Genomic DNA, 24,641 nt, shown 5'->3' with positions numbered 1-24,641 from the left:
AAACCGCTTTAGCAGATCTTGCGTGTACTTCGTTTGGGAGATGAAGGTGCCGTCCTTGAGTTGCTTCACTTGGAACCCAAGGAAGTAGTTCAACTCGCCCATCATCGACATCTCGAATTTCTGCGTCATCACCCTGCTAAACTCTTCACAAGACTTTTGGTTAGTTGAACCAAATATTATGTCGTCGACATAAATTTGGCACACAAACAAATCACCATCACATGTCTTTGTAAAAAGAGTTGGATCGGCTTTCCCAACCTTGAAAGCATTAACAATTAAGAAATCTCTAAGGCATTCATACCATGCTCTTGGGGCTTGCTTAAGTCCATAGAGCGCCTTAGAGAGCTTACACACATGGTCGGGGTACCGTTCATCCTCAAAGCCAGGGGGTTGCTCCACGTACACCTCCTCCTTGATTGGTCCGTTGAGGAACGCGCTCTTCACATCCATTTGGAACAACCTGAAAGAATGGTGAGCGGCATATGCTAGCAAGATACGAATTGATTCTAGCCTAGCCACAGGAGCAAAAGTCTCCTCGAAATCCAAACCTGCGACTTGGGCATAACCTTTTGCCACAAGTCGAGCCTTATTTCTCGTCACCACCCCGTGCTCGTCCTGTTTGTTGCGGAACACCCACTTGGTTCCCACAACATTTTGCTTGGGACGAGGCACCAGTGTCCAAACTTCATTGCGCTTGAAGTTGTTTAGCTCCTCTTGCATGGCCAACACCCAGTCTGGATCTAGCAAGGCCTCTTCTACCCTGAAAGGCTCAATAGAAGAGACAAAAGAGTAATGTTCACAAAAATTAACTAATCGAGACCGAGTAGTTACTCCCTTGCTAATGTCACCCAGAATTTGGTCGACGGGATGATCCCTTTGAATCATCGCTCGAACTTGGGTTGGAGGTGCCGGTTGCGCTTCTTCCTCCATCACTTGATCATCTTGTGCTCCCCCTTGATCACACGTCTCCTTTTGATGAACTTGTTCATCGTCTTGAGTTGGGGGATGCATTGTTGTTGAGGAAGAAGGTTGATCTCGTTCATCTTGTTCCTGTGGCCGCACTTCTCCAATCGCCATGGTTCGTATAGCGGCCGTCGGAACATCTTCTTCATCTACATCATCACAATCAACAACTTGCTCTCTTGGAGAGCCATTAGTCTCATCAAATACAACGTCGCTAGAGACTTCAACCAAACCCGATGATTTGTTGAAGACTCTATACGCCTTTGTATTTGAGTCATAACCTAACAAAAACCCTTCTACAGCTTTGGGAGCAAACTTAGAATTTCTACCTTTCTTCACTAGAATGTAGCACTTGCTCCCAAATACACGAAAGTAAGATACGTTGGGTTTGTTACCGGTTAGTAGCTCATACGAAGTCTTCTTGAGGAGGCGATGAAGGTAGACCCTGTTGATGGCGTGGCAAGCCGTGTTCACGGCTTCCGACCAGAAACACTCGGGGGTCTTGAATTCTTCAAGCATTGTCCTCGCCATATCAATTAGCGTTCTGTTCTTCCTCTCTACCACACCATTTTGCTGTGGTGTGTAGGGAGCGGAGAACTCGTGCTTGATCCCTTCCTCCTCAAGGAACTCCTCCACTTGAAGGTTCTTGAACTCGGACCCGTTGTCGCTCCTTATCTTCTTCACCTTGAGCTCAAACTCATTTTGAGCTCTCCTGAGGAAGCGCTTGAGGGTCCCTTGGGTTTCAGACTTATCCTGCAAAAAGAACACCCAAGTGAAGCGGGAAAAGTCATCAACAATAACTAAACCATACTTACTCCCTCCTATGCTCAGATAGGCGACAGGTCCGAAGAGGTCCATATGTAGCAGCTCCAGGGGTCTTGAAGTGGTCATCACATTCTTGCCGTGATGCGCTCCTCCCACTTGTTTACCTGCTTGACAAGCTGCACAAGGTCTATCTTTTTCGAAATGCACGTTAGTCAAACCTATCACGTGTTCTCCCTTTAGAAGCTTGTGAAGGTTCTTCATCCCCACATGTGCTAAGCGGCGATGCCACAGCCAGCCCATGCTAGTCTTAGCTATTAAGCATGCATCTAGACCGGCTTCTTCTTTTGCAAAATCAACTAAATACAGTTTGCCGTCTAATACACCCTTAAAAGCTAGTGAACCATCACTTCTTCTAAAGACAGACACATCTACATTTGTAAACAGACAGTTATATCCCATATTGCACAATTGACTAACAGATAGTAAATTATATCCTAGTGACTCTACTAAAAACACATTAGAGATAGAGTGCTCATTAGAAATTGCAATTTTACCTAACCCTTTTACCTTGCCTTGATTCCCATCACCGAATATGATTGAATCTTGGGAATCCTTATTCTTGACGTAGGAGGTGAACATCTTCTTCTCCCCCGTCATATGGTTTGTGCATCCGCTATCAATAATCCAGCTTGAACCCCCGGATGCATAAACCTGCAAGGCAAATTTAGGCTTGGGTCTTAGGTACCCAACTCATGTTGGGTCCTACAAGGTTAGTGCAAATATCCTTAGGGACCCAAATGCAAGTTTTGTCTCCCTTGCATTTTGCCCCTAGCTTCCTAGCAACAATTTTCTTATCCTTTCTACAAATTGCAAAGGAAGCATTCAAAGCACAATAAATTGTAGAAGGTTCATTCACTACTTTCCTAACAACATTTCTCCTAGGCATTTGATGAACAACATTTCTTCTAAGCACATTTCTACCATGCATAACATGAGAACTAGAAGCAGTCATAGCATAAGAGTCATAAGCATGTGAATCAAAAACATCATGACCTCTAAAAGCATTTCTAGAATATCTCCTATCATAGTACATGAAAGCATGATTCTTCTTAACACTATTAGCCATAGGAGCCTTCCCTTTCTCCTTGGTGGAGATGGGAATCTTACGGCTTGTTAAGTTCTTGGCTTCCCTCTTGAAGCCAAGCCCATCCTTAATTGAGGGGTGTCTACCAATAGTGTAGGCATCCCTTGCAAATTTTAGTTTTTCAAATTCACTCTTGCTAGTCTTAAGTTGGGTATTAAGACTAGCTAATTCATCATTCAATTTTGAAATGGAGACTAAGTGTTCACTGCACGCATTAATATCAACATCCTTACACCTAGTGCAAATTTCAACATGTTCAACACAAGAGTTGGATCTATTTGCTTCTACTAGTTTAGCATTTAAGTCATCATTAATGCTCTTTAATTTAGAAATTGTCTCATGGCAAGAAGATAGTTCACAAGAAAGCATTTCATTTCTTTTAACTTCTAGAGCATGAGATCGTTGAGCTTCTACAAATTTATCATGCTCTTCATACAATAAATCCTCTTGTTTCTCTAAGAGTTTATCCTTCTCATTCAATGCATCAATCAATTCATTGATTTTATCAATTTTATTTCTATCCAATCCCTTGAACAAACTAGAATAGTCTATGTCATCATCATCACTCGACTCATCACTAGAAGAATCATTAGTACTAGCGTTACGAGTGATTACCTTCTTTTCCCTTGCCATAAGGCAAGTGTGATGCTCGTTTGGGAAGAGGGATGACTTGTTGAAGGCGGTAGCGGCGAGTCCTTCGTTGTCGGAGTCGGACGAGGAGCAGTCCGAGTCCCACTCCTTGCCTAGATGCGCCTCGCCCTTTGCCTTCTTGTAATTCTTCTTCTTTTCCCTCTTGTTTCCCTGTTCCTGGTCACTATCATTATCGGGGCAGTTAGCGATAAAATGACCAATCTTACCGCACTTGAAGCATGAGCGCTTCCCCTTTGTCTTGGTCTTGCTTGGCTGCCCCTTGTGACCTTTTAGTACCGTCTTGAAGCGTTTAATGATAAGAGCCATCTCTTCATCGTTGAGTCCGGCCGCCTCAACTTGTGCCACCTTGCTAGGTAGCGACTCCTTGCTCCTTGTTGCCTTTAGAGCAATGGGTTGAGGCTCGTGGAGTGGACCGTTCAACGCGTCGTCGACGTATCTTGCCTCCTTGATCATCATCCGCCCGCTCACGAATTTTCCAAGTACTTCCTCGGGCGTCATCATCGTGTACCTGGGATTCTCACGAATATTGTTCACGAGATGAGGATCAAGAACGGTAAATGACCTGAGCATTAGGCGGACGACGTCGTGATCCGTCCAACGCGTGCTTCCGTAGCTCCTTATCTTGTTGATAAGGGTCTTGAGCCGGTTGTAAGTTTGAGTTGGCTCTTCTCCCCTTATCATGGCGAATCGTCCAAGCTCGCCCTCCACCAACTCCATCTTGGTGAGCATGGTGATGTCGTTCCCCTCGTGAGAGATCTTGAGGGTGTCCCATATCTGCTTGGCATTGTCCAAGCCGCTCACCTTATTGTACTCTTCCCTGCACAAAGATGCTAAGAGAACAGTAGTAGCTTGTGCATTTTTATGAATTTGTTCATTGATAAACATAGGGCTATCCGAGCTATCAAATTTCATTCCATTCTCTACAATCTCCCATATGCTTGGATGGAGAGAGAATAAATGACTACGCATTTTGTGACTCCAAAATCCGTAGTCCTCCCCATCAAAGTGTGGAGGTTTACCAAGAGGAATGGAAAGCAAATGCGAATTCGAACTATGTGGAATACGAGAATAATCAAATGAAAAGTTCGAATTGACCGTCTTCCTGTAGTCGTTGTCGTCGTCCTTTTGGGAAGAAGAGGACTCATCGCTGTCGTAGTAGACGATCTCCTTGATGCGTCTTGTCTTCTTCTTCTTCCCATCTTTTCGCTTGTGGCCCGAGCCCGAGTTGTTGGACTTGTCATCCCTTGGCTCGTTGACGAAAGACTCCTTCTCCTTGTCGTTGATCACAATTCCCTTCCCCTTAGGATCCATCTCTTCGGGCGGTTAGTCCCTTTCTTGAAGAGAACGGCTCCGATACCAATTGAGAGCACCTAGAGGGGGGGTGAATAGGTGATCCTATAAAACTTCAAAACTTAAGCCACAAAAACTTGTTAAGTGTTAGCACAATTATGGCCAAGTGGCTAGAGAGGAGTCAAAACACAATAACCACAAGAAATCAATCACAGAGATGACACGGTGGTTATCCCGTGGTTCGGCCAAGTACAAAACTTGCCTACTCCACGTTGTGGCGTCCCAACGGACGAGAGTTGCACTCAACTCCTCTCAAGTGATCCAACGATCAACTTGAATACCACGGTGTTCTTGCTTTTCTTTTCTCAATCCCGTTTGCGAGGAATCTCCACAACTTGGAGCCTCTCGCCCTTACAAAAGATGTTCACAGAGAATCACGGAGCAAGGGAGGGAATGAGCAACGCACACAAGACTTCAAAAGATCAGAGCAACACGCACACAAGCAGCAATAAGAGCTCGCAACACAACTCAAAGAGTACACAACTCCACAAGAGCTCTATATGCTATCACAATGAATCGAATGCGCTAGATCAATGTCTTGGTGCTTAGAAAGGTTGTAGGAATGCTTGGTGTACTCCTCCATGCGCCTAGGGGTCCCTTTTATAGCCCCAAGGCAGCTAGGAGCCGTTGAGAACACAACTGGAAGGCTATCCTTGCCTTCTGTCGTCGGGCGCACCGGACAGTCCGGTGCACACCGGACACTGTCCGGTGCCCGATTTGTTTCCATAAAAAGCTCATCCGACCGTTGCTTTCTGATGCAGATCTGCGCACAGTTGGCGCACCGGACATGTCCGGTGCACACCGGACAGTCCGGTGTACCTTTCCGACCGTTGGCTCGGCCACGTGTCGCGCGCCGATCGCGCGGCCGACCGTTGGCCCGGCCGACCGTTGGCTCACCGGACAGTCCGGTGCACACCGGACAGTCCGGTGAATTTTAGCCGAAGTCGCCGGAGAAAAACCCGAGAGCGGCTGGTTTGCTCCACGCTGGTCTGGCGCACCGGACACTGTCCGGTGCACACCGGACAGTCCGGTGCCCCAGCCCGAAACAGCCTTTGGCTGCACACAGCCACTCTCCACTTCCTTTCTTTTCTTCTTCTTTCTGTTTCTTACAATTAGATAAATATATTAGTACACAAAACCAATGTACTAAGACTTAGAAACATACCTTTGTTGAAGATTTGCACTTTGTTCATCCATGGGCATTGATTCACATTTAAGCACTTGTGTTGGCACTTAATCACCAAAATACTTAGAAATGGCCCAAGGGCACATTTCCCTTTCAGATCTCCCGACATCACTTCGAGCGGTTAGGCTCTAATGAAGCACCGGGCTCTGATACCAATTGAAAGTCGCCTAGAGGGGGGGTGAATAGGGCGAAACTGAAATTTACAAAGTTAATCACAACTACAAGCCGGGTTAGCGTTAGAAATATAAACGAGTCCGAGAGAAGGCATAAAAACAAATCGCGAGTGGGTGAAGAAGTGAGACATAAGGATTTGTTTTACCGAGGTTTGGTTCTCGCAAACCTACACCCAGTTGAGGAGGCCACAAAGGCCGGGTCTATTTCAACCCTTTCCCTCTCTCAAACGGTCCCTCGGACCGAGTGAGCTTCTCTTCTCAAATCAACCGGGAACAGAACTTCCCCGCAAGGACCACCACACAATTGGTGTCTCTTGCCTCGGTTACAATTGAGTTTTGATCACAAGAACAAATGAGAAAGAAAGAAGCAATCCAAGCGCAAGAGCTCAAAATAACACAACAAATCTGTCTCTCTAATCACTAAAGCCTTGTGTGGAATTGGGAGAGGATTTGATCACTTTGGTGTGTCTTGTATTGAATGCCTAGCTCTTGTAAGTAGTTGGAAGGTGGAAAACTTGGATGACTTGAATGAGGGGTGGTTGGGGGTATTTATAGCCCCAACCACCAAACTAGCCGTTGGTGGAGGCTGCTGTCGCATGGCGCACCGGACAGTCCGGTGCGCCACCGGACACTGTCCGGTGCGCCAGCCACGTCACTCGGCCGTTAGGGTTCGACTGTTGGAGCTCTGACGTGTGGGGTCACCTTGCTGTCCGGTGGTGCACCGGACATGTATTGTAGAGTGTCCGGTGTGCCATTTCGCGCGTGCCTGACTTCTGCGCGCTCTGGCGCGCATTTAATGCCCCTGCAGGTGACCGTTGGCGCCGAAGTAGCCGTTGCTCCGCTGTCACACCGGACAGTCCGGTGTGCACCGGACATGTCCGGTGAATTATAGCGGAGCGGATTCCCGAAGCTGGCGAGTTCAGAGTCGCGTCTCCTTGGAGCACCGAACACTGTCCGGTGTACACTGGTCGGTCCGGTGAATTATAGCGGAGCACCTCTGAAAATTCCCGAAGGTGAAGAGTTCAGCCTGGAGTACCCTGGTGCACCGGACACTGTCCGGTGGCACACCGGACAGTCCAGTGCGCCAGACCAGGGCGCCTTCGGTTATCCCTTGCTCTTTTTGTTGAACCCTTTTCTTGGTCTTTTTATTGGCTTATTGTGAACCTTTGGCACCTGTAGAACTTATAAACTAGAGCAAACTAGTTAGTCCAATTATTTGTGTTGGACAATTCAACCACCAAAATCAATTTAGGAAATAGGTGTAAGCCTAATTCCCTTTCAAGGATTCTATCAAAGAGTATTACCATCATATAGAGGAGGAAACCAAAGATGTTGAACCATGTACAACAGTCTTCAACCCAAGAATCACCAAGCATTGTGATCTTAGTGGCGAGGGAGTGGGAAATGGAGTTGCTTGCGATTTGGCAGAGGGGATTTATCTGGAGTGTGCTTTGCTTTGAGCGAGATGGGAGTTGAGGGAGCTGGTTGGGGTTTTATAGGCGAGTGGGGGTGCTCGGGTGCGGAGTGGTGATGATGGAGCTGGTGACACAAGGCAACAAGTGCGATGGAGGGGGGATGGTGTTGCTGGCGGTAATGGTGGTGGGTGCGCTGCAAAAAGGGGGGCGTGAGGCGGTGGTGGTGCACATGGAGGCCGGCACGCGAGCGGGGGGGGGGGGGGGGGGGCACGGGTGAGTGCTGCGGTCGATGATCCTAATGTTTGTGGTCTCTAGTTCCAAGAATCTTTGCCTCTCTGTATGGTAATAACTCCTTTTGTCCTCTTTTTCTGTTTACTTTGACTCAGGGGCAGTGCTTTGATTCTCACGGTCAGTCCTTTTGACTGAGCGACTACATATGTTCCTTCTGTAGCTTATTCCAGGCTTCAAGGGTAAGCTTCCCGGTATCTTCTTGGGTAAGGCACTTTTCTCTTGAGAAGGGTTAAGATGAGAATGGAAGCATAAGGTGAGGATTAGCTCTAATTTGTTATCTATCTTTTTAGAGAAAACCTTTCTTAAAAAGAAAGAAAACACACATGCTCAGCAATGATAAGCACAAACAAATCAAATGTTTTGAATAAGGGAAGAATAGAGTTTTTCCAAAGCACGGTCTACTCAGATTCGGGGGCTAAGCATAACTACTATTGCTTGGCTCCGGAATTGAGAACTATGCTAAATGCAACTTATGAGTACTAACATTAAAGCATCACATATGCACTCAAAAGGGAAGAAAACATCAAGCGAAATTCATTTTGAAATGCCCTAGGGGGCCACACAATTAGAGTTTTTCAAAACACGAGTCTACACGATTACCTCTCATACATGCAGGGCTCTAGCCAAAGTGAAGAAAAACTTCACTACCCAATGCATGCAGAGGACTTGGCAATACTAACTTCAGATCTGGCAGCTTCTCTTCTGGCAAGGCTAGCGCACAACTTCAATCTGAGACATCTCCTGGATGGGTCAAGAGGGAGCTAATGTTGATGACTTCTTCTAGCGGCGACTAAGATGGCAGCACGGGGTCGAACTCTTCTTCAAGCTGGATTGGCTCTTGTAGCTCCTCAGAGGGCGGCGGTGCTGGCGGGGTGCTTGCAGCTTCTTCCCTGACCTCACAGGACGGTGCTGGAATCTTCTTCATGGTGAGGGGCTCAAACAACTCTGGCAGAGGATCTTGGGATGATTCGGGGTGCTCTTGCTTATTCATAGCCTGAGGGAAGACTGGAATTCCTTCCAAGACTATGGCTCCTTCCGGTAGTTCCCAAGTCTTCTTTTCTCCTCTGATAGAGACCGGGTGACCTTCAAGAATCTGGGGACCTTCAGCTCTCATGGGTTGAACTGGGTTGGATGGAGCGGGCTCTTGGATCCGCAGGGCTCTACGTTGGTTGTGGGTTACCAAGTAGGCCTCCATCAACTTCTGGACATGCTCATCCTTGGCTTGCTTCAGGGCTTCAACAGCAATGACTTCACGACTTTCCAATGCAGTTGCACGGGCTTGAGTTGTGTTGAGATCCACATGGAGCTGACGGTTGCGCTTCTCTGCATCTTCTGCTCGGGCAATCATCTGACGGTGGTACCGAGCCAAGAAATCATACTGGGCATCTAGGGTGAGCAGGTATGCAGTGAGGTACACGACTGTGGGGTCGTCCTCAAGCAGATGCTGACCTTCCAATACACGCATCCTGGCCATCCAAACAGGACGATCTCTCTGAAAGGGCGGAAAGAATCTGAGCGGGGTGTCGGCCACTTCTTCTTCATAGATCTGACACAGGGCCCTCAATGCCTTGCGAGCGATGACTTGGCAGGTGTCTTTGAATCTGTGCCCCGCAGCAGTGACACTCCATTCCACATGGTGCAGACTGGATTCAATGTATACAGTCACGACACACTTCTTTGTGCCATGCTTGACGAATTCACGACCATCATACTCTGGCTGGTTCCTAATTTCGAGGCGAACTGTGCATGCTCTCAGCAACTTGGGAAAACCATCTTCATTCTGGCAAAAGCTGGTTTGGCAACGAACCTCCATCTAACTTCTGAGAGAAGGAAAGGGGGAAAGCATTTTTGAAATGAAGGGATGAGAGCAAGAAATTTTTTTAAGAAAATAGTTTTGACTCAAAAACTTTTGGATTAGGCTAAGGGTTACGTCCTGCGGCCAACCTAACAGCTCTGATACCACCTGAAGCGCCCCAATCCTTTGGGACTCAAATGTGATACAATTACTAGTCCCAGGAGGCTAGTAAACACATTTATACAACAGATGATTCTAGATCTACTTAAACGAGACAAACCTATAAAGGTGGCGATCAACTTTAAGAGTTGGTCCACAACTCGGGACATATCATCAGAGTGGGGCTGAAGCAGCCCGATATACGCAGCGAAGCAATTCAGCGGTCCAACAGCCACATGCAAAGTTGGGAACATGCGTAACTCTTACCCGATCTCCTTTTTCTAAAAAACAACAAATAAGCAAGGATGAGTACAAACATACTCAGCAGCCCACCTTCACCCGCGGAATGGGGAAATAACATATAATGCATGGAATATGTGGAGCTCAGGATATTTTGTAGAAATAGCAATATTTTATGCAGGGTTGTTTTGTAAAACATTTTGTATTTTTTCAAAGCGCATCCTCTCCCAAAGGAGCAGGAAGTTTTTTTTTCAAAATAGAACAAAAATCCCCTGACTAAACCATCCAGGTATCTCAGCAGTTTCCCACTTGTTTTCATTTTCAAAAACAGCTACTGGACTTCCCGTCCACCATAGCTCATGGCTCAACCGCCAAACCTTTTAAAAACCACTTTTCTCAAACGCACCTTTTTTTGAAAACAAAACACTAATTGCCATACCACACCAGACTCGTCCAATCCTGTGGACACAGACTATTCGAATAGGTTTGAACTCTGCGCAGAGGGGTACACTTTACCCACAAGTCCGGCTCTACGATCTCATAGCTAGTGAGACCCGAATCCGAATCTCTTTCATCCCTCGCACGTCCTAACCTTAACGGTTATACCGGAAGGAGTCAGGCCACCGCCATGCCCAAACCGGACAAAACATTCCCCCTCCTTATCCTCCCGGTGCTCCCTAGCCTTCATAACCCTAGGGTTGGACCGTACGAGTTCAGATTGAGTGACTGCCCACACAGTCTCGAGTGGCTGTACTTATCATGAGTATAGGTAGTGAAGGATGACAAACCGGTCCTTATATGAGGGGACAATCCTTCTGCTCACGCCTAAACCAGCTGAGCCACCACCTTAGGCCCTCCCCTAAACCAGGGAGTCCCTGATCATCCCTACTCAAAGGTGATAAGGGTGAAAACCCTTCATCATACACATTTTAAAAAGCATATTCTTTTGAAGACTCACACCTTTTCTTAAATCATTTGTAACAAATATATCAAGGATTGATTGCGGCAAGCGGCTAGGTGGCCATAATAACTTGTCTCAAAATCATATCATGCATAAAATAACATGATGAGGGTTGTGGTTGAAAAATCATAGGTAATTTATGCATCAAAGGGATCCAGTGAGCTTGTCCTGCTTATCCGACGAAGGGGGAAGGGGAGCTCGCGGAACTGGCTTCTAGCTCCACTGCCTGGCGTAGACTTGCAGATCTGGCCTCCACGAGACGGCACGAACGCTCCGATAACTATGCAACATGAACAAGCAAACATACATACCAGCAAGTATACCAACAAATATTTAGTATAGTGGTCAGAATAGCGATATATGGATGGGTAGAGTCTTGAGCAGAATCTGTGTCATGTGGCGTTGTGATATTACTGGTGGTGGAGCGGAGGTGCTTACCAGGAGGGTGGACTGGAGGCGAAGCGACACTATGCGTGTAGCCGACAGAGCAGAGTAACTGAGTGGGTGGGGTGTTTGCCTTGGCTGAGGGTGTTGAGTGTGTGTGGAGAGGGAGAGGGTAGCTGGGTGTATTTATAGCTGGGTGTATGTGGTGTAGCTCAGTGAAGTTCACTATTGGTGAGAATAGTGACGAAAGAATCGTCTGACTTAGCATGGACAGGAGAGTTATAGGCAGAATGTGGGAAAAGAGTATTTTGGGAGTTTTCTGGAATATGAACCATGCTTAAGGGATGACATGGTTGGATAGGGAATAGTTTGACAAGAATTTTAGAAACAAGAATGACTGAAATCTGAGTTTGGATGGAGGAGTTTTGGATTTTATAATCATAGGGAGAAAAAGAAAAGGAAAGAAATATTCTAGAATTTGAATATTTAGAGATATTTGAAAAATCAAAAATACAAATGTATTTTTGAGCGGGGTGCGAGAATTATTTTGGGCTTTTCTTGGGCAGAGGTTTATGTTGGTGGAAACTGTTCCTACCTATTGTGTCACATCAGACAACTGTAAGGCGGGACCCAAATAGTTGGAATGTTGTGGTATTCTGGTCCAAGTGGGCTGTGGTATCTTGGGCCAGGTTTTATAGGATTGAAGACGTATCCATACAAACATGGTTCACCTTTCTTTTTGGAAGTCTGGCTTAAAAGAATCCCAAAGTTAAGCGTGCTCAACTTGGAGAAATCTGGGATGGGTGACCAGATGGGAAGTTCCCTACTGGAATGAAAATCACAGTCACCGGAGTTCGTATGACTGGAATATGGGTCTGGCTGGTCTTAGGTGGACTGGACAACATGACGGATGAGTAGTTGAAATTTGGGGTGATCAAATGATCGATGAATAGTAACAATGAATAGTAACGATGAATAGTAATTATAGGTATCATCGATGAATAGTAACAATGAATAGCAACGTTGATGAATAGTGTCGGTAAATAGTAATAGTGAATAGTAATGATGAATAGTGACGGTGAATAGTTCGTATGCACGAACGATGAATACTGACGATGAACGATGAATAGGAACTATGAACGAACGATGAACGATTGAATGATCGAACGAATGAACGATCAGAATTTCGGCAGCATAACGGCAGGAAAAAGATTATTTGGACGAACGAATTGACGAACAATTGGACGAACGGACGAACGAACCATGAGCGATCGGACGAACGATCGAACAATTGGTCGAACGAACGAACAAACTAAGAACAGGTAGACGAACGATCGAAGAACGATCGAATGATCCTTGTGCTAGTGTGTGCTTGTGTGAGAGGTGGAGTGGGAGTGGGCGTGTGTGTGGGGGGGGGGGGAGAGGGAGTTGCCATGAAATGGCTTGGGGTGGGATGAGAGGAGGCCCTTGCCCCTCTATTTATAGCCATGGTGGGGGGATTAGGGGGAGGGATGAGAGGATTAGTGGGAGGATGAGAGGATTAGTGGGAGATTAGCATGGATTTGTCTTATATGAGTGTAATTAGCTTGTAGAGTTCAACGTATGACACCGGAGGCATACGTATACGTTTGAGCATGAGGAAAGTTATGGAGAAAATATTTGTAGGGACTTGAAAAATGATTCTGAAGGTATTTCTGAGGACGAAAATATTTGGAGAATTATTGGTGGAATATCTGGGCAATATTTCTGGAAAGAACTTGAGGGGGGTTACTGGGGAAATATCTGGACAGTATTTCTGGAAAGAATTTGAGGGTGATCACTGGGGAAATATTTGGGCAATATTTCTGGAAAGAATTTGAGGGGGGTCATTGGGGAAATATTTGTAGGATATTTAGAGGAGGATTTTGGAGAGAATATAGACCACTATATTTTATTTGTTGATATCAACTCGCAAACAAACATTTTGAAATGAAATTTGAAATTCATTTTGAATTTAGAGCGAGTTTGAGAAATTTTCAAGATTTGAATTTTTGGGATGCTACATGATGCAATGGTCATATCTTGCGTTATCAAAGGGTTTCTGGTTCACAATGTCCTTGTAGACACAGGCAGCGCAACAGATATCATCTTCGCAAAATCCTTCAGGTAGATGCAAGAACAGGATGACAAAATACATGATGCAGTGCACCCCTTGTGTGGCTTTGGAGGATGGCAGATAGTGGCACTTGGAAAGATAACAATGTCAATCACCTTCGGTTATGTTCACAACACAAGAATAGAACAAGTTGTATTTGGCATAGTCGATATGGATTATCCTTACAATGCAATCATTGGTCGAGGGACATTGAATGCTTTTGAAGCAATACTCCATCCAGCATATCTGTGCATGAAGATACCATCTAACCAAGGTCCTATTGCTGTGCATGGAAGTCAAGAGGCTGCTAGAAGGTCCAAAGGGAACTGGACTAATTCAAAGGCCATCCACAACATAGATGAAGCCAAAGCTCATCAACAGTATAAACATAAAAGTGACAAGGCTGCTTCAGCAGATCAACCAAAATCTATGCTTCTGTGTGAAGACATAGCCGAGCAGAACGTGTTGTTGGGGTCTCAATTGTCTGACGAACAAGAGAAAATTATGCTAAAATTTTTTTCAACAGTAAGGATGTTTTTGCTTGGCCAGCCAATGATCTTTGCGGTGTCAACGGAGATGTTATTCAGCATTCACTTAATGTAGACCTAGCCATTAGACCAAGGAAGCAGAGGCTTCGGAAAATGTCTGATGATAAAGCTGAAGGGGCAAGAAATGAAGTTAAAAGGCTTCTCAGTGCTGGAGTAATTAGGGAAGTAACATACCCAGAGTGGCTAAGCTAACACTGTTATGGTAAAGAAGGCCAATGGGAAGTGGAGAATGTGTATTGATTTCATAGATCTCAACAAGGCATGCCCAAAGGATGAATTCGCCTTGCCAAGAATAGACTCCCTCGTAGATGCAGCAGCCACTTTGGAGCTCATGAGTTTATTGGACTGCTATTCAGGCTATCATCAAATCTGGATGAAGAAGGAGGACGAGCCCAAAACAAGCTTCATAACCCCTAGTGGGACCTATTGCTACCTTCGGATGCCTAAGGGGCTCAAGAATGTCGGGGGAAGATTCAGCGGAATGACCTCCAAGGTCCTCAGCTCTCAGGTTGGTAGGAATGTCATGACATATGTTGATGATATCATAGTCAAAAGCACGAAGCAAGAAAATCACATTGCCAACCTACAAGAATTATTTGCCAATTTTAGGAAGGCTGGTCTCAAGCTAAATGCAAAGAAATGTGTCTTTCAGGTGAAGAAGGGAAAATTTCTTGGATGCCTTGTATCAACAAAAGGAATTGAAGCAAATCCAAGCAAAATAGAAGCTATACTTCGGATGGAGCCACCAAGGACAAGAAAAGGTTCTCAGAGATTAACAGAAAGGCTGGCATCTTTAAACAGATTCATCTCAAGATCAACAGAGAGGAATTTGCCATTCTTCGAAGTGCTAAAATCAGCCGAACTCTTTCAATGGGGACCAATTCATCAAAAACCTTTCAAAGAGCTGAAGCAATATCTGATACAACTAACAACATTAACTCCACCTTTGTTAGGAGCCTCATTACTACTGTATGTAGCTGCTTCCCACGCTGCAGTCAGTGCAGCGCTGGTGCAGGAGAGACAAGATGATCAAGCGAAGAAGCAAGTCCCAGTATACTTCATTTCTGAAGTACTTAGTCCATCAAAAAGAAATTACACAGAGCTGGAGAAGGTACTATATGCTGTATTGATGGCTTCCTGAAAGCTTCGACATTATTTCTAGTCATACCACATTATAGTACCTTTGTCTCAGCCTCTCAAGGACATTATAAGAAATAGAGAAGCTACAGGAAGAGTTGGAAAATGGGCTGCAGAACTGAATGAGTTTGCTATTGTTTCTGTTCATAGATCCTCAATTCAATCCCAAGCGTTAGCAGACTTCATTGCCGATTGGACGCCAGGGGCTCAGGAAGAAGGAAGCATAACAGACACCAAAGCTTGGATAGTGTTATGTGATGGATCATGGGGAACCTTCGGTGCAGGTGCAGCTGCTATTCTAATTTCACCATCCAAGATCAAAACTTGTTATGCGGCCAGATTGGAGTTCAACTATACAAATAACATTGCAGAGTATGAAGCTTTTCTTTTGGGGCTTCAAAAGCTTAATGCAATAGGAATAAGAAGGGTAGTCCTCAAATCTGACTCATGGGTCATCACAGGCCACATTGATAAAAGCAGCAGAGCAAGAGACCCGAAGCTTGAGAAGTATCTTGATACAGTCCGAAGAATGGAAGCCTCTTTCGAAGGTTTCTCATTGAAGAATATCCCAAGAGGAGAAAATGTGCAGGTAGATTTACTAGCTAAATCAGCGGCACAGGGGCTCTCACTCCCTTCAGAAGTATTCTTTGAAACTCTAAAAGCACCTTCAGTTGAGCTCATGGAGCGAGCGGTGGTTACAATCTCACCTCTGCACAACGAAGATTGGAGAACTGAGATTGTATCTTTTCTACAAGGCAATTATCCTTCGGACGACAAAGCCTACATAAAAAGAATGCAAACCAGGACAAGACCTTATATATCATAGAAGGAGAATTGTTCAAACAAGGAGTTTGTTCTCCATTGCTGAAGTGTTTGTTTAGAGCCGAAGGTCAAGAGCTAATGAAAGAGATACACTCAGGGATATGCGGAGCTCATATTGGATCCAAGCCTTTGCTTGGAAAAGTTTTCAGACAAGGATTTTATTGGCCGAAGGCAGCTTTGGATGCAGCGGATCTAGTTCAAAAATGTGAAAACTGCCAGAAGTGTGCTAGAGATAAAAAACAACCTTCGTCTCTAACTCAGCTAATTCAGCCCACTTGGCCACTGCAAAGGTGGGGCCTAGATTTACTAGGTCCACTTCCACCAGCGCAAGGAAACTTGAAATATGTTGTGGTAGCAGTGGAGTACTTTTCAAAGTGGATCGAAGCTAAACCCCTAGCTACAATCACTTCGACCACGGTCCAGAAGTTCTTCTCGCAGAATATCGTTTGCTGGTTCGGTGTGCCGAAGGCTATCACGGTTGATAATGGAACTCAATTTGATGCTGGAACATTTAAAACATTTTGTGACCAAATTGGTACAAAGATACATTTTGCATCTGTGAGGCATCCAAAATCTAATGGATTGGTATAACGAGCTAACAGAATTATTATAACAGGAATAATAGTGTCAATCTTCAATCTGCCAAAAGGAAAGTTGCCAGATGAATTGATAAAGTGGTATGGAATCATAACACTGTTGTCTCAAGATCAACATGATTTACTCTGTTCAAGATTTTATTCAGGGATGAAGCAATAACATCGGAAGAAGCAAATGCAGGTTCGATAAGGACCCTAGCTTCGGTAGAAGACGAAGATACTTGCAAAATAACAAAATACACCATAGAAGGGACTAGGCTTCAGGCAATAGATCACATCAATAAATATCAGGCCAAAATAGTTAAATGGCGAGACAGAAAGGTAAGATTAAAGAATATCAATCCAGGACACTTGGTGCTTCGAAGAGTGGCCAACCCAGACACAGTGGGGAAGCTACAACTTAAGTGGGAAGTTTCCTTCTTGGTAGTATATTCATCAAGACCTGTATCATACAGGTTGAAAGAAATGGATGGTAATGACATTCCTAGATCTTGGAATGCAGATGAGCTTCAGAGATATTATGTGTAAACTATGTAATTTTCTTACTTTTCCCTACGACACTCTTTTCCTTTCAAAAGGGGAGAAAAAGGTTTTAATGGGGCCTTAAGTTGTAATTTTTTTTTCTTGTGCAGCCCTGTGCAATACAAGGGCCAGCTTGTCCCACATGTAAAATGTAAAGATCTGAGATTACACCATTGAGTGTAAAAAAGTATGAAAAAGCTCCAACGTCGTCCCTAAGGGGATGCAGAGCTAAAATGCCACCTAAGTGAAAGGTGAAGAAGCTCCAAAGTCGTTCCTACGGGGATGCAGAGCTAAAATGCCACCTAAGTCAAAGGTGAAGATGCTCCAAAGTCGTTCCTAAGGGGATGCAGAGCTTAGCTCCAAAGTCGTTCCTAAGGGGATGCAGAGCTGAAATACCACCTAAGTAAAAGGTGAAGAGACTCCAAAGTCGTTACTAAGGGGATGCAGAGTCTGGGTGTGTATTCCTGTGAGTATTTTACCTTCGGCATACATTTGCATACTGAAAGGGAATTAGGCTTACACCTAGTTCCTAAATAATTTTGGTGGTTGAATTGCCCAACACAAATAATTGGACTAACTAGTTTGCTCTAGTGTATAAGTTATACAGGTGCCAAAGGTTCACACTTAGCCAATAAAAAGACCAAGTATTGGGTTCAACAAAAGAGCATAGGGACAACCGAAGGCACCTCTGGTCTGGCACACCGGACATGTCCGGTGTACCAGAGGACTCCAACTTCAAACTCGTCACCTTCGGGAAATTTCAGAGGTGACTCCTCTATAATTCACCGGACTGTCCGGTGCTCCAAGGAAGAGCGGCCTCCGGAACTCGCCAGCCTCGGGAATTCATTTCAACTGCTCCGCTATAATTCACCGGACTGTCTGGTGTACACCGGACTGTCCGGTGTAACAGCGGGGCAACGGCTACTTCTAGCGCCAACGGCTACCTGCGACGCATTAAATGCGCGCCAGCGCGCGCAGAGGTCAGGCACGACCATGCTGGCGCACCAGACACTCTACAGTACATGTCCAGTGCGCCACCGGACATCCAGGCGGGCCCAGAAGACAGAGCTCCAACGGTCGGAACCCAACGGCTTTGGTGACGTGGTTGACGCACCGGACATGTCCGGTGTGCACCGGACTGTCCGGTGCGCCATCGAACAGACAGCCTCACCAAACGGCTAGTTTGGTGGTTGGGGCTATAATTACCCCCAACCACCCACCATTCATTGCATCCAAGTTTTCCACTTCTCAACTACTTACAAGAGCTTTAGCATTCAATTCTAGACACACCAAAGAGATCAAATCCTTTCCAAATTCCACACAACGCCCTAGTGATTAGAGAGAGAGAGATTTGCTTGTGTTCTTTCGAGCTCTTGCGCTTGGATTGCTTTCTTCTTTCTTGATTCTTTCTTGCGATCAAACTCACTTGTAATTGAGGCAAGAGACACCAATCTTGTGGTGATCCTTGTAGGAACTTTGTGTTTCAAGTGATTGAGAAGAGAAAGCTCACTCGGTCCGGGGGACCGTTTGAGAGAGGGTAAGGGTTGAAAGAGACCCGGCCTTTGTGGCCTCCTCAACGGGGAGTAGGTTTGAGAGAACCGAACCTCGGTAAAACAAATCCACGTGTCTCACTTCATTATTCGCTTGCGATTTGTTTTGCACCCTCTCTCGCGGACTCTATTATATTTCTAACGCTAACCCGGCTTGTAGTTGTGATTATTTTTGAGAATTTCAGTTTCGCCCTATTCACCCCCCTCTAGGCGACTTTCAATTGGTATCGGAGCTTGGTGCTTCATTAGAGCCTAACCGCTCGAAGTGATGCGGAAGATCACACCAAGAGGGAGATGGAGACCGGCGACAAGCCCACTACAAGCCACGGGAGCACTTCATCGGAAGAGTCCCGCACCAAGAGGAAGGAGAGGAAGAAGGACTCCTCCAAACGGAAGGAGAAAAGATCTTCTTCTTCTCACCACAAAGAGAAGAAGGAAAAATCTTCTTCCCACAAGTCGCATCGGAAAGGCGACAAGCACAAGAGGATGAGGAAAGTGGTCTACTACGAGACCGACACTTCATCAACATCGACCTCCGACTCCGATGCGCTGTCCGTAACTTCTAAGCGCCAAGAGCGCAAGAAGTTTAGTAAGATCCCCTTACACTATCCTCGTACATCTAGACCTACTCCATTACTTTCCGTTCCATTAGGCAAACCGCCAACCTTTGATGGCGAAGATTATGCTAGGTGGAGTGATTTAATGAAATTTCATCTAACCTCACTCCACAAAAGTATATGGAATGTTGTTGAGTTTGGAGCACAGGTACCATCCGTAGGGGATGAAGACTATGATACGGACGAAGTGGCCCAAATCGAGCACTTCAACTCTCAAGCTACAACCATACTCCTAGCCTCTCTAAGCAAGGAGGAATACAACAAGGTGCAAGGGTTGAAGAATGCAAAGGAGATTTGGGACCTACTCAAGACCGCGCACGAGGGTGATGAACTCACCAAGATCACCAAGCGGGAAACGATCGAGGGGGAGCTCGGTCGCTTCCGTCTTCGCCAAGGGGAGGAGCCACAACATATGTACAACCGGCTCAAAACCTTGGTGAACCAAGTGCGCAACCTCGGGAGCAAGAAATGGGATGACCACGAGGTGGTTAAGGTTATTTTGAGATCACTTATTTTCCTTAACCCTACTCAAGTTCAATTAATTCGTGGTAATCCTAGATACACACTAATGACTCCCGAGGAAGTAATCGGGAATTTTGTGAGCTTTGAATGTATGATTAAAGGATCAAAGAAGATCAACGAGCTTGACGAACCCTCCACGTCCGAAGCACAACCGGTGGCTTTTAAGGCGACGGAGGAGAAGAAGGAGGAGTCTACACCGAGTAGACAACCAATTGACGCCTCCAAGCTCGACAATGAGGAGATGGCTTTAATCATCAAAAGCTTTCGCCAAATCCTCAAGCAACAGAGGGGGAAGGACTACAAACCCCGCTCCAAGAAAGTGTGCTACAAATGTGGTAAGCCCAGTCATTTTATTGCAAAATGTCCTATATCTAGTGACAGTGATAGGGGCGACGACAAGAAGGGAAAGAGGAGAGAAAAGAAGAGGTACTACAAGAAGAAGGGCGGCGATGCCCATGTTTGCCGGGAGTGGGACTCCGACGAGAGCTCCACCGAGTCCTCCGACGAGGACGCCGCCAACATCGCCGTCACCAAGGGCCTCCTCTTCCCCAACGTCGGCCACAAGTGCCTCATGGCAAAGGACGGCAAAAGTAAGAAGGTTAAATCTAAATCCTCCACTAAATATGAATCTTCTAGTGATGATAATGCTAGTGATGAGGAAAATAATTTGCGTACCCTTTTTGCCGACCTAAACATGCAACAAAAAGAAAAATTAAATGAATTAATTAGTGCCATCCATGAGAAGGATGATCTCTTGGACTCCCAAGAGGACTTCCTAATCAAGGAAAATAAAAAGCATGTTAAGGTTAAAAATGCTTATGCTCTACAAGTTGAAAAATGTGAAAAATTGTCTAGTGAGCTAAGCACTTGCCATGAGACTATTGACAACCTTAGAAATGAAAATGCTAGATTAATTGCTAAGGTTGATTCTCATGTTTGTATTGATTCAACTTCCAATTCTAGAAATGATAATGTTGATTTACTTGCTAGGATTGATAAATTGAATATTTCTCTTGACAGCCTTAGGATTGAAAATGAAAAGTTAATTGCTAAGGCTAAAGATTTTGATATTTGCAATACTACTATTTCCGACCTTAGAACTAAGAATGATATGTTGCATGCTAAGGTTGTAGAATTAAAATCTTGCAAACCCTCTACATCTACCGTTGAGCACACTTCTATTTGTACTAGATGTAGAGATGTTGATATCAATGCTATTCATGATCACATGGCTTTAATTAAACAACAAAATGATCATATAGCTATATTAGATGCTAAAATTGCCGAGCATAACTTAGAAAATGAAAAGTTTAAATTTGCTAGAAGTATGGTCTATAATGGGAGACGCCCTGGCATCAAGGATGGCATTGGCTTCCAAAGGGGAGACAATGTCAAACTTAATGCCCCACCTAGAAATTTGTCCAACTTTGTTAAGGGCAAGGCTCCCATGCCTCAGGATAACGAGGGTTACATTTTGTACCCTGCCGGTTATCCCGAGAGCAAAATTAAGAAAATTCATTCTAGGAAGTCTCACTCTGGCCCTAACCATGCTTTTATGTATAAGGGTGAGACATCTAGCTCTAGGCAACCAACCCGTGCTAAGTTGCCTAGAAAGAAAACTCCTAGTGCATCAAATGATCATGACATTTCATTTAAGACTTTTGATGCATCTTATGTTTTGACTAACAAATCCGGCAAGGTAGTTGCCAAGTTTGTTGGGGGCAAACACAAGGGCTCCAATACTTGTGTTTGGGTACCCAAAGTTCTTGTTTCTAATGCCAAAGGACCCAAAACCGTTTGGGTACCTAAAGTCAAGAACTAAAATTGTTTTGTAGGTTTATGCATCCGGGGGCTCAAGTTGGATACTCGACAGTGGGTGCACAAACCACATGACAGGGGAGAAAAAGATGTTCTCCTCCTACGAGAAAAACCAAGATCCCCAAAGAGCGATCACATTCGGGGATGGAAACCAAGGTTTGGTCAAAGGTTTGGGTAAAATAGCTATATCTCCTGACCATACTATTTCCAATGTTTTTCTTGTAGATTCTTTAGATTACAATTTGCTTTCCGTTTCACAACTATGTCAAATGGGCTACAACTGTCTATTTACTGATGTTGGTGTCACTGTCTTTAGAAGAAGTGATGATTCAATAGCATTTAAGGGTGTGTTAGAGGGTCAGCTATACTTGGTAGATTTTGATAGAGCTGAACTCGACACATGCTTAATTGCTAAGACTAACATGGGTTGGCTCTGGCATCGCCGACTAGCCCACGTTGGGATGAAGAATCTTCATAAGCTTCTGAAGGGAGAGCACATTTTAGGACTAACAAATGTTCATTTTGAGAAAGACAGGATTTGTAGCGCATGCCAAGCAGGAAAGCAAGTTGGCACTCATCATCCACACAAGAACATCATGACAGGTGACAGACCACTTGAGCTACTCCACATGGATCTATTCGGCCCGATTGCTTACATAAGCATCGGCGGGAGTAAGTATTGTCTTGTAATAGTGGATGATTATTCTCGCTTCACTTGGGTGTTCTTTTTGCAGGAAAAATCTCATACCCAAGAGACCTTAAAGGGATTCTTAAGACGGGCTCAAAATGAGTTCGGCTTAAGGATCAAGAAAATCAGAAGCGACAACGGAACGGAGTTCAAGAACTCACAAATAGAAGGCTTCCTTGAGGAGGAGGGCATCAAGAATGAGTTCTCTTCTCCCTACACTCCACAACAAAATGGTGTAGTGGAGAGGAAAAATAGAACTCTATTGGACATGGCAAGAACCATGCTTGATGAGTACAAGACACCAGATCGGTTTTGGGCCGAGGCGGTCAACACAGCTTGCTACGCCATCAACCGGTTATATCTGCACCGAATCCTCAAGAAGACATCCTATGAACTCCTAAACGGTAAAAAGCCCAATATTTCATATTTTAGAGTTTTTGGTAGCAAATGCTTTATTCTTGTTAAAAGAAGTAGAAAATCTAAATTTGCTCCTAAAACTGTAGAAGGCTTTTTACTAGGATATGACTCAAACACAAGGGCATATAGAGTCTTTAACAAGTCCTCAGGACTTGTTGAAGTTTCTTGTGACGTTGTGTTTGATGAGACTAACGGCTCTCAAGTAGAGCATGTTGATCTTGATGAGATAGGTGAAGAACAGGCTCCGTGCATCGCACTAAGGAACATGTCCATTGGGGATGTGTGTCCTAAGGAATCCGAAGAGCCTCCACATGCACAAGATCAACCATCCTCCTCCACGCAAGCATCTCCACCAACCCAAAATGAGGACGAGGCTCAAGTTGATGAAGGAGAAGATCAAAGAGATGAGCCATCTGAAGATGACGTCAACGATCAAGTGGGAGATGCAAATGTTCAAGACAAGGAGGATGAACAACCAAGGCCGCCACACCCAAGAGTCCACCAAGCAATCCAACGGGATCACCCCGTCGACACCATCCTCGGCGACATTCATAAGGGGGTAACCACTCGATCTCGGGTTGCACATTTTTGTGAGCATTACTCTTTTGTTTCCTCTATTGAGCCACACAGGGTAGAGGAAGCACTCCAAGATTCGGATTGGGTGATGGCGATGCAAGAGGAGCTCAACAACTTCACTAGGAATGAGGTATGGCATTTAGTTCCACGTCCTAATCAAAATGTTGTAGGAACCAAGTGGGTCTTCCGCAACAAGCAAGAGGAGCATGGTGTGGTGACAAGGAACAAAGCTCGACTCGTGGCCAAGGGGTATTCACAAGTCGAAGGTTTGGATTTCGGTGAAACCTATGCACCCGTAGCTAGGCTTGAGTCAATTCGCATATTATTAGCCTATGCTACTTACCATGGCTTCAAGCTTTACCAAATGGACGTGAAGAGTGCCTTCCTCAATGGACCAATCAAGGAAGAGGTCTATGTTGAGCAACCTCCCGGCTTTGAAGACAGTGAGTACCCTAACCATGTTTATAGGCTCTCTAAGGCGCTTTATGGGCTCAAGCAAGCCCCAAGAGCATGGTATGAATGCCTTAGAGATTTCCTTATTGCAAATGGCTTCAAAGTCGGCAAAGTCGATCCTACTTTATTCACTAAAACTCTTGACAATGATTTGTTTGTATGCCAAATTTATGTTGATGATATCATATTTGGGTCTACTAACGAATCTACATGTGAAGAATTTAGTAGGATCATGACAAAGAAATTCGAGATGTCTATGATGGGGGAGTTGAAGTATTTTCTAGGATTTCAAGTCAAGCAACTCCAAGAGGGCACCTTCATTAGCCAAACGAAGTACACTCAAGACATTCTAACCAAGTTTGGAATGAAGGATGCCAAGCCCATCAAGACACCCATGGGAACTAATGGGCATCTCGACCTCGACACGGGAGGTAAATCCGTCGATCAAAAGGTATACCGGTCGATGATTGGTTCATTGCTTTATTTATGTGCATCTCGACCGGACATCATGCTTTCTGTTTGCATGTGTGCAAGATTCCAATCCGACCCTAAGGAATCCCACCTTACGACCATAAAACGAATCTTGAGATATTTGGCTTATACACCTAAGTTTGGGCTTTGGTACCCTCGGGGATCCACATTTGATTTGATTGGTTATTCGGATGCCGATTGGGCGGGGTGTAAGATTAATAGGAAGAGCACATCGGGGACTTGCCAGTTCTTGGCAAGATCCTTGGTGTCTTGGGCTTCAAAGAAGCAAAATT

Source organism: Zea mays, chromosome 5, assembly GCF_902167145.1.
Source record: "Zea mays cultivar B73 chromosome 5, Zm-B73-REFERENCE-NAM-5.0, whole genome shotgun sequence".
NCBI classification, from domain to species: domain Eukaryota; kingdom Viridiplantae; phylum Streptophyta; class Magnoliopsida; order Poales; family Poaceae; genus Zea; species Zea mays.
The sequence above is the reverse complement of the archived record's forward strand: the minus strand, read 5'-3'. Positions refer to the sequence as shown.